The sequence below is a fragment of the Aricia agestis genome, chromosome Z, assembly GCF_905147365.1.
Source record: "Aricia agestis chromosome Z, ilAriAges1.1, whole genome shotgun sequence".
NCBI lineage: Eukaryota > Metazoa > Arthropoda > Insecta > Lepidoptera > Lycaenidae > Aricia > Aricia agestis.
In genome coordinates, this window is record NC_056428.1 from 23,123,499 (window position 1) to 23,136,878 (window position 13,380).

The window sequence follows — 13,380 nt, forward strand, 5'->3', positions numbered from 1 at the left end:
GCATTTTGACTAAATACTCAGTATACTGGCCAGTACTAAACGTCAACTAGAATCGGCATATTGTCGATTCGTTCCCAATAATACGCCAGTGCATTGACGTATAATAGGTATATTATATGGCTCTGTTGCAATATAATACGTCACCGGCACCAATATAATATCTCGGATTTGACCCGTCATGGGCAGTATACAGGGTTAAATTTCAGAACTCATGCTTGATCGCGTTATGTAAGTGTCAATCAATTGTCTGATAGTAAATTCGTTCTGATTTTAGGGTCAATTCAGACCGCGACGCAATGCGTAGAATGTAGATGCATTTCTGAATTTGTATGGATTTGACAGATTTGCAAGACGTCTCGCGCTCACGAAATCTGTAAATTCATTACTTTAGAAATTCATCTACGCGTCGCGTTGCTGTCTGAATTGACCCTTATGCTCTTCACGGCTCGATTTATATGCGTCCGCGCAAAGGAGCGGTTTGGCGGCTACACCGCGAGAGCACAAGCAATTATGTACAGTGTGTAACAAAACGTGATAATACTATAGGGTGTGTACGTGTTCCTTGTAAAAAGTTCACTGTGGAAGTAGCAGCGCTCAAAGACCAAAAATTGTTTTCACTTTTGTATGGGGAAACTCGTGACGCTGTGACGCATGCACATATAAAAGTGAAAAAATAGTTTGGTCTTTCAGCGCTGCTACTTTCACAGTGAATTCTCTACAAGGAACACGTACACACCCTAAATATTATCACTTAGTTTTGTTACACCCTGTATCTAAATGACAATGCAACGGCCAACGCAAGTCGTTATTGATATTTGGTATAGAAATACTTTGAATCCCGAGAAAGGACATTGGGTACTTTTTATCCCGAGAAAATGCCTGCGCAAATAGGGATCGCAGACACACTTTTTGTGTGATCGAGTCTGCGGCGCACATACAGTCGACATGGCGCGGTCATGCAGACTGTAATATTAGGTGCGCCGCAGACTCGATGACATAAAAAGTGTGTGCCGTCTGCGATCTCCCATAAACGAATTTTGGCACACCACACAACGGAGTCGCGGACGTCATCTAGTTTTCTATAAAATTTTGTCCATTTACAGGATATGGGACAGATTATTTCGCAGAACAGACAGACAGAAAAATAAATAGTAATTTATTAGCACTTATACAATGTGTCCCAACACCGGTGTCCGATCCTATAATGTTATGAAATATGTTTTTTTTTTTTATCGACAAAATGGCCCTATCTTTTTTTCTCTCTCACATTTTATTTTTAACTCGGGCGTATTATACTTCTTGACAATAATACACAAGTAAATGTCCTATGAAAATAAAAAAGCACTTGATAGCTAAATACGTAGACTATCAATCATACAGACATTGTGCGCTTTTAATTTATTAGGTTGGGGAAAAAGTCTCTTCGCATTTTATATAAAAATTCAAAAGATTTTTATAAATTTTATTTACAATTGACTAAAGTATCTAGGTGTCATTTTGTTCGATAACTTTTTGCCATCTGGTTGGTATGATCCAAGCGCTATAAAAAAATTGGGGCTTCTGATGAAAAAAACTGCGATAAGTGGTTCTGGCAGTCCTCTTGTGAAACTCGTGATGTCAACCTGACCCTGCCTATGGAATTCTGCAGCGACCGAAACAGGTGGAAATCTGAAGGTGCAAGCAAGAAGGACTATACGGCGGATGCCATTAACACCTCCCAGCCAAACTCCCGTAATTTTTCAGAGTGGCTAAAGATGTGTGAGGTCTAAAGCGTTATCATGGTGAAAAACCACACCCCTTCTGTGGATTAATTCCAGCCGCTTTCTCTCAACTTCTTGCTTTAATCTCATCAGTGGTTCGCAGTAAAGTTCAGAATTAATGGTCCTGCCTGGCGGTAATAGCTCATACTGAATAATGCCCTTCCAATCCCACCACACATACAGCATCACCTTGTTGCGAGTTACCCCGGTTTCGCCACAGTCTGCAAAGCCTGACCGACCTTTGACCACGATATTTTTCCCACGTTCTTGTCGTACGTGGTCCACTTTTCATCACCAGCCTGCCTAGCATACGCCAACGAGATATCTTACTCTACACGTTTTCTCGATGTTTGATGGTTTGTCTCTTCATTTCTATTGACCCTAGCATGACTATAATTTTTTCTCGCGTAGATCTATCTAATCATCGAAATAACACATTTTTATAGAGTTTTGTCGAGATAATTTCGAGATTTTGACATTATAAGACGAGTAGTTTTTAATTGTCTCGAGAGTGAGATATCTCGTTGGCGTATATGCTAGGCAGGCAGTTATCAGCTTCTTCAAAAATGGTTTAGTTTCATTACGTTATAATAAAGAATCACAAATGAGTAGGTACACGGTTCATTAGGTATCTTTCAGTTAGTTCATGAGGCACCCAAATATCGAGCTTTTTTGTGTACCTACCCAGCCTAAGCATTTTCGTTTTCGCTTCGTTATAGAATCGCTGATCAAAATGTATGGAATTGACATAAGACGAGTCGAACGTCAACGTCATAATATTAACGAACGCCTATGACAATTCCATACATTTTCATCGGTGATTCTATAACAAAGCGAAAACGAAAAGATTTTGGCTTACCCTCCTGTTTGTTTTTGAATGCGCCAAAACCGTTTTGTGGTCAATCCCCAGTTCTTCAGCTGGGGATTGACCACAAAACATTGTAACTACTAATATGCCGATATTACTCCACTTTTTCAAAAATGGCATTAGTTTTGTCCGTAACAGGGCGACCAGAGCGACGTGCATCTTTGATATCAGAATTTCCGGATTGAAAACGTTTGCGCTACTCTCACAGATACTGCATTAGGTCCATAAACATCACAATTTTTTTTCGCGGCTTGTGTTGCATTTTTTCCTTTTTTGTAATAAAATTTTAAAATGCATCGAATTTATTCATTAGAATCACTCATTTTAACAATAAGAAAAACAAATGAAAATCTCACAATTACCTAATTTGAATTTGGAACTAAATACTAAATATATCATATACTAAAATCAGCCACAATATACAATTATTGGTATTATAGCCCAAGAGATTTTATGACAAGTTCATACATACTATAATGCGAAAAGACTTTTTCCTCAACCTATTATACCCAATTCTGGGCGTCACGTTATCGTGGACGCCGATTTGCACAATAAAACGTGGGGTACGTCAAATGCCCTTTTGATTTTACGCACCGCGGACGTTTTGTGTGAAGACGTTCAGAAGAATGTAGACGTTCTGATGTCCTATAACGTGCAAAATTTATAATTTTGGACGTGACGGTAATATGGTGGACGTCCGCGGTAAAACGATAGCATAGGGTCCAGAATTATAAAAGCGCACATTATGTTTTAAATTTCGTGGAATTGGTACAGAAAAATAGGAAGTTGTACTTATGTTTTTTTGGTTCGTGTAAAATATCTAGCATATTTTTTTTCCATGTTAAAGAATAATGGAGGAGGCTTTTTATTGAATATATTTTTAAAGTTCTTTACTTTCAGTCAAATAGTTTATTAATAATATACATAAAATCTAAATCCAAGGATCAATGATAACCACAATTGTATCGATTTATATAAAAGAAAATTAGCACGCTTATTCGTTACATCAAATTGCATGCTGAAAGGTACATAATTAACAGAGATATATAAAATACCCTGTACAATTTATCTGGAATACAAAATGCAACATACTTTAAATTAAGTAGGTATTTCAGATACCAGAACAAAATATTTTCACAAATTAAATTACCAACCCACATTCTAACAGATGTTTATGGGAACAAATATAATGATCACCAAAAAATGCACTGATACCCTACACTTGTTTACCAAAAAAAGATAATTAACACCAAAAAAAATAAAGTCTAAAATTGCAATACTACCAGCTATTTTAGTCATGACAACACTTCAAATTGTAATCGAACACCAAATATAGTAAATGATCACCAAATAAAGTAAATGATCACCGAATATAGTAAATGACCACCTAATATAGTAAATGATCACCAAATAAAGTAAATGATCACCAAATATAGTAAATGACCACCAAATATAGTAAATAATCACCAAATATTATAGTAAATGATCACCAAATCCTTGTGAGCAAATCAATGCGATATATCTGTCCAAATAAATCACTACGATTGACAAAACATGTAAGCATATTATTAACAAAATAGTCGGCCAAGTGTGAGTCGGACATGGAGGGTTCCGTACCGTTATACAACAAAATTAGACCTAAAATTGTGTTTTTGTATGGAAGCCCCTTTAAAATTATTTTTTTATTATTATTATTACCTAATTATTGAAGTTAACATGATATAATCAAGGCATTTGCGAAAATATCAACGTGCCTACCGGTTGCCATTATTGATATCGAGCAAAAACGGCCTAAAAAATAACAGTAATAATATTTCATGCACTTTTTCCACTTTTATTAATAAACAATTATGTTTTACACGACCGGTTTCAATAAAATCATCACCTGATGATGATTTTATCGAAACCGGAAAAGTGTATATTATTACTGTGAAACATGAATTTCCACCAAAAAGTTACGGTACATTCAATATCATATACAAATAATAACGTTTGTTGTATGGGAGCGCCCCTTAAATAATAATTTTATTTTGTTTTAGTAGGTACTTGTTGTTATAGGGGCAACAGATATACATAATCTGTCAAATTTTTAGAAGTCTAGCTGGAGCGGTTCTTGAGATACAGCCTAGGCCCTAGAGAAAGACGGACAGATATCGAAGTCTCAGGAATAGAGTCCCGTTTTTAGGGTTCCGTACCCAAAGGGTACACACAGGACTCTTTTACTAAGAATTTAATGTCTGTCTGTCCGTCTATATATCTTCTTCTCTTTAATAGGATATTTGCTAAATAAAAATATATTTGGTTATTATAATTTTACATTAAAATGCTAACGTATAATGTTGGTAATCAGTTACTAATTTGGGTGATCATTTTACATTAAAATGCTAGTATAATGTTGGTGATCAGTTACTAATTTGGGTGATCATTTTACATTAAAATGCTAGTATAATGTTGGTGATCAGTTACTAATTTGGGTGATCATTTTACATTAAAATGCTAGTATAATGTTGGTGATCAGTTACTAATTTTGGTGATCATTTTACTTTAAAATGCTAGTATAATGTTGGTGATCATTTACTTATTTTGGTGATCATTTGCTATTTTTGGTTTTAAGATGTTAAATCTTTGGTTATCATTTTACATTAAAATGGTGGTCTGTATTTTGGTGATCGTTTACTATTTTTGTCTGTGAAATGTTACTATTTCTGGTGATCAGTTAATTATAAGCCGATGTTTATTATGCAAACAAGAACCAAGCTGCATGGTCACCCAATGTTTTGAAAAAAATAGGCCAAGTGCGAGTTGGACTCGCCCATGAAGGGTTCTGCAGCAGCAATAAAGTTTATTTTTATGCAATTAAAAGGTTTATGATTTATTTTTATATCAAAGTTGATTTAATGAAAGTTAATTTAAGGTTTACCATTTAAGACGAATAAAAAAACCACTTGTTAGATCTCGTTCAAACCAATTTTTGTTGGTAGTTTTTATAGTAATGTACATAATATATATTTTTTTTAGACTTATCATGCCCCTACTTTAGAAGTTAGAGGGGGGGACACACATTTTACCACTTTGGGAGAGTCTCTCTCGCAAACGTTACAAAAAAATGATATAAGAAACTTCAATATCATTTTTAAAGACCTATCCATAGATACCCCACACGCATAGGTTAGATGAAAAAAATTTTTTTTGTTTCAGTTGTACCTAGGGGACCCCTAAAATTTTTAATAATTTTTCCATTTTTGTATCAAAATCTTAATGCGGTTTTCAGATTACATCTACTCACCAAGTTTCAATAGTATAACTCTTATAGTTTCAGACAGACAGACAGATATGACGAATCTATAAGGGTTCCGTTTTTTGCCATTTGGCTACGGAGTCCTAAAAATAGAATGGATTTTTTTAAAGATCCACGTAGCAATGGTCCCTAGCATTATTTAATCATACTGCCTAATATTCTATGTATACAAATAATATCATTTTGGAATAAATATTACTGTCACTAACGATAATAAAAAAATAAACAAAAAAAATCGATGTTTTTTTTTTCAAAAGTATTTTAGTGATTGAGACTCAAGTTAGATTGTTATTTTTGTTTTCCAACTTTAGTTAAATTTGTATTTATAAAAATAGTTAGGAAATAGGTAAAAACCCCATATTATTTCTTGACGTGACTGCTAATAATTTAAAAAAAAATCGGCCAAGTGCGAGTTGGACTCACGAACCAAGAGATTCCTACCGTTATAGAGCCAGAATAGACCAATATAATATCAGCTTTTTGTATGGAAGCCCTTCTTAAATATTAATCATAATATTTTGTTTTCAGTATTTTTTCCGTACGGGCATCAGAAATACACAATGTGTAAAAATTTCATAAATTAGTAGTAACATAAAGTTTAATAATATGTTTGTACGCATAGAATAAATTACAAAATATACTATTGTAAATTAACTTTACTTAAAATAACAATCACTTTTAAATAATACTACAATTTAATAAAAACGGCTTTTTCTTAGAACTGTCATCGTGTGGGTTGGATTTGGTATGCATAAGTAGGTCCGAATGATATTAATGATATTTACGAATAAATCGCGTTAATCGCTGAACTATGACAAAACAAAGTATTATATAATATTATTTTTAAGTAAAATACTTTTTAAGTAAAAGAGAAGAAAATGTTATTGTAGGGTAGGTACTAAGTATATTTAAGCTCTTTAAGCTAATATCGTTATTGTTTAGGTATTGCAGAGATTCTAAGTCAGCACTGCTGGCAGTAGGTAGCTGCCGTGTTTTCACCACTTGCAATGGAGAAATCAGAATCCTCTAAAAACAAGTGGCCATCTACCAATGTGATGTTGAACTAATTAGTATTTTTTATAAATTTCTACTAACTTCTCTTCTTATATTACTAAAAGTATTTTATCAGAAAAAATATTTATAATATACTAAGATACTAAACAAAATATATTTAAATACAAGAATACAAAATCAATTCTTAAAAAGTATTTTATTAAAAAGTATTTTATATACAAAATGAAAAAACGTAAATTATATCTGTGTTTCAGATACTTGTAAGTATCTTCTAGATAAGTCACATCTCTGATAATTAATACCTTTATCATCCTATCTTGCATATCCAGATATATCTGGATCCAGTATCCAGTACAAATGTTGTTGCAATATATTCTAATAGGCAATAGCAACAACTGTTAGGAATTAAAAAAAATGATAAAAGTATATGGGGGAGGTCGAGCAGCCACACGTTTTACAACCTCAATGTGTGCGCGCAATACAGAAAATGTATTTCTATTGTCAGTCTCATTCTATGGATACTGGATAGTCCCAATTCCCAAAGGATATTAATTTCAAAACCAACATTAACGGATTATATTGATTTTGATAGTCTTTTACAAAAATAAGCCTAGCAACACTGTAATCTTAGGCTCAATTCACATCGGAATGGCAGAGGCGAGGCGAGCAGTTTCAGTGTCATATGATTTTAAACTTTATCTTCATTATTGTAATACGTAGTATCGCTTGAGAAATCTACGGCCGCCCGTGGACGCTCGTGGCCGCTCGTGGCCTCTCGCGGCCGCCAGCGGCGGCGATTTCTCAAGCGATACTATATATTACAATAATGAAGATAAAGTTTAAAATCATAATATGACACTGAAACTCAATGACTTTCTAAAATACTAGAGTAGCAATGTCTTACAAAAGATTCTCAGAAATGCGTAACCACTTTTTTGTTCAAAAGACAATGTCAAGTCATATATTCGTTATGTCATTATGTATGTGAGATATGCCTGCAGGGATCTTCGAAGTTTGCTACCGTAAACTTCCAATCTAGTTACGTTAGTAACATAGAATATCATTGCTGAAACTGCTCGCCTCGCCTCTGCCATTCCGGAATCCGGTGTGAATTGAGCCTTAGATGCGATTATAGTTAATCAAACATTATATTTAAATCCCCTGTTATTGCGACTTCAATATCACGTCAGTTGCTAAGATATCGCTTGCAGATATCGGCTTATAACGAAAATTATTTTGTAGAGCTACACATATTAGGATTTCTCAAACATAGTTTACACATAGTACAAATAAAAAATCTGTTTAAATATGAGTATCATTTTTCTGTTTCTTTACGATCCTTTGGTTAATAAATCAGTATCTGAAACAAAATATTGTTTGTCTAATCTTATTACATAATAATCAAAAATATCAATGTTGCTTAAAATTATAATATTACCTATGTCAAAACAAGATGAGCAAATTAATAAAATCTTCAAAAGGGTCTCTACGACTTATGTAATTTTCATAATTATTATAATAATAATCACATAGTCAACACTCTGCCTTACAATTTTTTATTTTGTTACCTTATTTTCCTTATATTACGTTACCACTCAAAAGTAACAAAAAAGGAAGTAACGAATCAAGTTAAATAAACTTTTCAACTTGTATACGCATACAACTAATACTAATACTCGTTTAATGATTTGACTTACAAAATTAAAATTGAAAGCTTTAATGGATCTAAAGGCGAAATAATAATAATATTAGAGCTTATCTGCGTTTCTTGGGTAACAAAGACTGGAAATTTTTTGGACCATTACGCTAATAGATGACCTTCTGTTCGCGCACGTGGAACGTAAAAGAAATATCAAAACGAACATAAGATTTATATCTAGCTTAACAATTTTGCCACTATACTAAAACATATTTGTACCAAAATAGACAGCACAATTTAAAAAAAATATGGTCACAAAAAAGGAAGTTCAAAGAGGAACTTTTTCCCCGATACAATAAAAACATTATTAATTAAATAATTTTGTTCTATTACGAACAAATATTATTTTTAAATGATTTATGGTTTTGCAGCCCTAAATAAATACATAAGTTGTTTCAAAAATTTCCGCAAGGCCTTACAAATACAATCAATTGCTTGCAAAGGATATGAAATTGGGACATTTCACTTTTCATACGACTAGATTAGACGGATTTTCAAAATATTTTTATAGTTAATTATTTATATATATAATTATAATTTTTAAATGTTTTTTATTGAATTTATTTAACTTACTATGTATACAATTTAATAGAAATGGGTAATGGTGTATGTTATTTATAGAAAAACATATTTTAAAATGTATTTTATACCAAAAACATTTAGATAGACATAGATTTGGACAAAGATTTAGATAGAAAGTACATTTTTCGTACATCTCGGAATCGGCTCCAACGATTTTCATGAAATTTAGTATATAGGGGGTTTCGGGGGCGATAAATCGATCTAGCTAGGAATCATTTTTAGAAAATGTCATTTTATTCGTGTTTTATCGAATACCGAGCGAAGCTCGGTCAAATAGCTAGTAATATTATAAAACGCTTTTTTTTCCTCATGTCCCTTTGTTCCCTTTAATATTTAAAACACTGGGCAAATTATTTGAAAGGGCTTATCTCGCGAACTACTGGAGCAATTTTTATGTTATTTGGCACAGATAAGAAGTAGACCACGTGAAGGATTATAGGCTATCGATTTTAATCATTATTTCAGTGTAAATATTAGGTAAGTACTAAATATCAATTAAACATTATATTTCAATCCTATACATATAATCCTATTATCTATTTAAAATCTATAACATAATATAATCTACATAAAATCATTGCAATTTCAATATCACGTCAATTGCTAAGATATCGCTTACAGATATGGGCAGTAGGTATACAAAAATAAATTTGTAGATAATAATCAAATAATTACGTAAACTGTACTAAATGGTGCTCGTAAAGGTGGCTTTCGAGTCCACGGAGCTAATATACATAGATTAACTATATTTTTATTATTTATCGAGATCAGATTACTTTATATTAAAAAAAACAACACGTTGCGCTAGATAGACAGACAGTAATAATATTGGTACGGATAGTATGGAACTATGGATATTAGGCTGCATAACGTGTTTATCATTATTATTTTATAAATAATAATGTTAAACACGTTATGCAGCGATTTAGTAAAAAAAATATTTTGTAGTACGCGTGGTAATTCAAATATAATCTTCCATACCTACGGACGATTAATCAAGCAAGAACAAACCAAGAAAAATGAATAGCATATCACCCACGAGTCACGACACGAATTTCGCGTTATGGTCTTTTTGTGATTACCAGAACGCGTCGTGGTCCTTTTCATTAGAGCCACAACGCGAATTTCGCGTCGTGGCTGTTTCACTGTGACCACAACGCGTTGTGAGCTATTTTTCGCTCACTGAGCGTTTTCGGTCCTTGAGCGTAACATATACATAATATATATTTTTTTCTTTGAAAATTCTTAAAACATTTTACTTAAGTAAAATATACTTTACAGCGTCAATTTTTATGTTGGTTATTTATTTTTATAGTTCGATGAGTAATGCCACATCTTTGTTTTTAAAGACTAGACGTCTCTAATCTCTTAATAATGTGTATTAACTAAGCTTTTTATAACTAATTATCTTTATGAGTCATGATAATATTATGTCTCGCAATACACGGATATGTTTCCGTTTAAAATTGCAGTTATTTTTTCATCCCAAAGTTCTATATTGAAATCTCGGATCCCTAATAAAATAAAGATAATTTTTCGGTTACCCCACATTAATTTATATATATATATATATATATATATATATATATATATATATATATATATATATATATATATATATATATATATATATATATATTTTTTTTTTTTTTTTTTTTTTTGCTTTACAAGTACAAGTTTTTTAATGTAAATAAGTATAATAATATTTGGATTTGAACCAAACGTTATGACGTCAGGAATAAACATTTAAAGACAAATATGAATAAAAACGTGGCCCACTAATAAAATGAAATTAAAAATGTTGCTCGGTGCAATACAGTACTCAATTAAATATATTCCATACATTGCCGCGCGAAAGTTATTAAATTAACAGACAAATAAAAATCAATTATTTTACTTTTACAAAGCAAAACGTAGCAGTCGCATAAGCAATACACAATAACACAGGCCATGTTTTTCACTATTTGCATAACAACAATAGATTTAATTTGCACTGATCACTAACACACAACACTTTTGTTGCTAATAGCCGCAGGTGACTATTCAGCTGTTGTATTCGAAACGAAAGGAAAATGCTATTATCTCCGCCAATAAAGATATTATAAGCCCTGATACTTCAGTAAACAAGCATAATAAATATTATAACCGATCACTATACTTACAAATGTCACTTTTGTCTTTTTATCTAAAATACATTGTCCCGTTTTGACACAACCGCGTTGCGAGAATAAAATTTTCAATACTGAAATAATAATAGAAATGCGTTGGGTTTTTAAACAGATAATCTTAATTGATAAGAAGTTGTTAACGATTAGATGAATAAACGACAAATTTATCTATTTTGATTCGTTTTAATTGTGACAATGAGTAGCGAGCAATGCGAAATTATGAAAAATTACGAACACTTGCACAAAACTTTAGGTAAAATATTTTCTTATTTTAATATTTCGCAAAAATTTTATTGTACGTAGCAAATAAAGAGCTTTCTAGCCTTATATAAAATAACTATCTTTTAACGGCGTCCTTGAGAGTTTGAAATACTTAATGAGTACCTATTAAGGTACTCATTAAGTATTTCAAACGCTCAAGGATTAATATCTAAGAAAAAAAAACCTCCACGTAGCCTCTGCTCCCTAAAAATTCCTAGCCCTCGAGTTAAATGGGGTGATTTTTGGGGTGGATACGTCAAGAACAAGTGTAATTTTTTTTTTGACTCGTAAATCAAAACAGGATACTTTGAGCCTCAAAAGTATCCTGTTTTGATTTACAAGTCAATCACCCTTGCCTTTTATTTATCTATAAGGTTTAATTATTAATATAATAAAAGTACTCTATTTGAATTTTAATATCCCTGCAAACATCATGTTACTGAACTTGATAATTTACAATTAATTAATACTTTTTTTTAAAACTGATAATTTAGTGAATTTTTCATCTCCTTAATTTTTATGGCATAATATACTTAAAAATGTTATGTAACAAAATTCTAAGAATCGAAAGCTTACGTAATTATTATTTTTAACAAAAAATTAAAACCGACTTCCAAGTGAAAACAATGTAACATTACTTACAAGAACTAAAAAGTAAGTGTTAAATAATTCTAACTCTTTCAGAATTTCCCTAAATCTCAACTATTTCTGTACCTTCATTATTTTGAAGTCGGTACCAGCTCAGAATCGTGAATTCTATGACAATATATTTTAAATTTTTGGGGCCGGTACCGACTTCAAAACATATAATATTGTTTTCATTTGGAGTCGGTTTTATTTTCTTGTTAAAAATAATATTTTCACTCTTTTTAAATATCTATAAGGCTTTCTAAAGACTAATGTGTTCTGCTTAGTGAGTTTGGATCCAGGAGACCAGGATATTCCGTCATAATATGAAAACTCATTATCTGAATTCTGCGTTCACTACCGCCTCAGAATTTCTTAGTGTCGCCGCACACGGGCCACACGCACAGCCACAAACGCAGTGTCTTTTAGCTTTGTCCACACTGTGCCTTTTTCTGTTCGTCAAGGGCATGCGTTATAACGCAGTCAACAGCGAACGTGAGGCATGCCCGCGACGCATGCCTGCGACGCATGCCCTCTGACCGTATCCAAAACTTCAAAAATGACAATATTGGCGTTGCGTTCCTTGACACATTCAATTATTGAACGCGCTAATATGAAAGTTGATGACGAAAATTGCAGATGAAAGTGCACAGTGTGGACATAGCTATTGATCGTTCAGTGTATCGATGTAGCGTGTGGCGGTCACCGGCGTCAACCGTGTGCGGCGAGTCCATATAAATCGTATGAAAACTACAGGAAATATGCCGGTAGCGGCGTTTTGTGGTTGTGGCCGGTGGCCCTTAAAGAACTCCAAGCATAATATAGGTGTAATATGCATAATGTACCTACCTCTAGAGGCTGTTTATGAGGTCTGTTCTGTGACTTTTGTTCTATAGCGTTTTCGCATGGAAACATTAGCTGAACATTTAAAAAATATGCTTAAACTACTTAAAACTACTGTTTAAGTTAGTAATTCAATATACATTACAACGTTTAAATTGTACTAAGTTAATTCTAACTTCTGACGCTGTACGTTTCAAGTTAGTATAGATTGACCCTAAGTTGTTAAACTAATATTATCATGTAAGTATTCTGATTTCTGT

At 32.6% G+C, this 13,380-nt stretch overlaps 1 protein-coding gene across 1 annotated transcript in view; it reads right to left on the minus strand.

The window, feature by feature from the left end:
- LOC121738626 (sodium/potassium/calcium exchanger 4-like) overlaps positions 1 to 11,447 on the minus strand; it is a 54,046-nt gene extending 42,599 nt beyond the window's left edge. Inside the window, exon 1 of the mRNA XM_042130812.1 lies at positions 11,384 to 11,447. The gene's annotated coding sequence lies outside the window, so the exon portion shown is untranslated. The remainder of the gene's footprint in view (positions 1 to 11,383) is intronic.
- Positions 11,448 to 13,380: the final 1,933 nt, after the last annotated feature.